Here is a 2,441-nt window from a genome sequence, read left to right on the forward strand (position 1 = left end):
GAAAAACATGAAGAAATGATATATAAACCAAGGGAAACAGACATGGGCTTTAGAAATCCGAAATCAATTCAAAACAGGAGGAAAAACTCTCTGCAGGTCTCGCGGTCGACCGCGTCGGTCATGGCGGTCGACCGGACTGGAGATTTCTAGTTCCTCATATCTTTGACTGTTGTGCATGTTTTGACTCTTTTCTTTCTCATGTATGAACTCGTTCATACTCAAAACATATGGTATCATACTCATATACCCTTTAATGGTATTTATCATACTAAATATCCGTTTATCATAATTAATCTCATATTAATTATATTATCATAAATTTTCGGGGTTTTACATTCACCCCTCCTTAAAAGAATTTCATCCTCGAAATTACGCAATCGAATCGTAGAGGTTATATAAGAAACATTTAAACTTAACAACCTAAAATGCGTACATCCTTACTTAACCCTTAATTAGATGGAACCAGTACGTCGGTGATAAATCCAAACAAGGAACCCCCATATATATACTATATGTTCCAATAATTAAGAGCTAAGTGTTGCATGGCCCATTCTAGTGTTAAATATAAATGTGACTTAACAACATAGATAATTACAACTATCAACGCATTTAGGCATATTAAATTATCAACATCATACCTGTCCAAATAGGTGCGGGTAGTCACGACGAATATCCTCCTCGTGGTCCTAAAAAATCTCTTCGGCTCCTTACCGGTTCCACTGAACTTTCACTAATGGAATGACTTTGTTTCTAAGCTTTTTATTTTCTCGAGCAAGAATGCATACTAGAATCTCTACGATAGTCAAGTCATCCTGAATCTCAAACTCTGGTGCATCAATCACCCTCTGCTGCTCCTCGTCGCGCAAATGCTTCTTAAGCATCGAAATATGAAGAACATCGTGTATACTCGACATCGATGCTGGAAGATCTAATCTATAAGAAACAACTCCAATGGGCTCGATGATCTTGAAAGGACCAACTTATCTCAGGGCAAGCTTCCCCCGTCTACCGAATCGCTGAACACCCTTCATCGGTGATACTTTCAACAGAACTAAGTCTCCGACCTGGAACTCTAAAGGTCGTCTCCGCTGATCTGCATAGCTCTTTTGCCGACTCTGTGCTGCAAGAATGCGCTCTTGGATTAATACCACCTTTTCTGTGGTATGTCTAACTAACTCCGGACCAATTAGTGGACTATCCTCTGGCTCTTCCCAACATATGGGTGATCTGCAAGGTCTCCTGTACAAGGCTTCATACGGTGTCATCCTGATGGTAGCTTGATAACTATTATTATATGCAAATTCAATCAGTGGGATGTGATCCTCCCAGCTACCCTAGAAATCTATAATGCACGCTCTCAGCATGTCCTCTAAGATCCGATTCACCCTCTCGGTCTGACCATCTGTCTGGGGGTGAAAACGCTACTAAATAATAACCGACTGCCGAAAGCATCTTGAAAACTTCTCCAAAAGTGAGATGTGAAGACTGAGCCCCGATCTGATACAATCGTCTCCAGAACTCCATGTAATCTAACAATCTCCCGAATGAAGATCCTCACATATGTATCTGCCGTATAAGTCATCCTCACAGGTAAGAAATGCGCGGATTTTGTCAATTTGTCGACTATAACCCAAATAGAATCATTTTCTTTCTTTGACTTATGCAATCCTACTATGAAATCCATGGAAATGTCTGCCCACTTCCACTCTGGAATGAGTAAAGGCTATAGGATTCCTGCAGGTCTCTGATGTTCTGCTTTAACTTGATGACCTATAAAACACTTAGCCACATACTCTGAAATCTCTCTACGCATACCACTCCACCAGAAATGCCTCTTTAGATCCTTGTACACTTTTGTCTTGCCTGGGTGCACTGTATATCTGATACGATGTGCCTCATCAAAAAGTTCCCTCTTTAGTTGTAGATTGTTCGGCATAACAATTCTACCCTTCATCCGAAGGCCTCCATCTATCCTTATAGTCCAATCATCCTTGAGCTCTTTGGAAATCTCCCCCTTACGGGTTTGAATCCGAAAATCCTCTATCTGAGCTTCGACCACTCTATCTTCCCAAGATGACTGTACAGATAAAGCTCCTAAGAAAACACGACTCTCGCCAATCTCTGGCCTGAAATCAAAATGACTGAGGGTATTAAGATCCCGATGTAGTGAACACCTCAAAGCTGCTAGTCCGCGACGACGCTTCCTGCTCAATGCGTCTGCTACCACATTCGCCTTTCCCGAATGGTACTATATAGCGAACTCATAATCCTTAATAAATTCTATCCATCACCGTTGTCTCTGATTAAGTTCTTTCTACGAAAAGTGGTACTTTAAACTCTGGTGATCCATGAATAACTCAAACTGTACTCCGTACAAGTAACGTCTCCACACCTTTAGTGCAAATACCATTGCTGCTAGCTCCAAGTCATGTGTGGGGTAA

The sequence above is a fragment of the Asparagus officinalis genome, chromosome 3 (genome assembly GCF_001876935.1).
Source record: "Asparagus officinalis chromosome 3, Aspof.V1, whole genome shotgun sequence".
NCBI lineage: Eukaryota > Viridiplantae > Streptophyta > Magnoliopsida > Asparagales > Asparagaceae > Asparagus > Asparagus officinalis.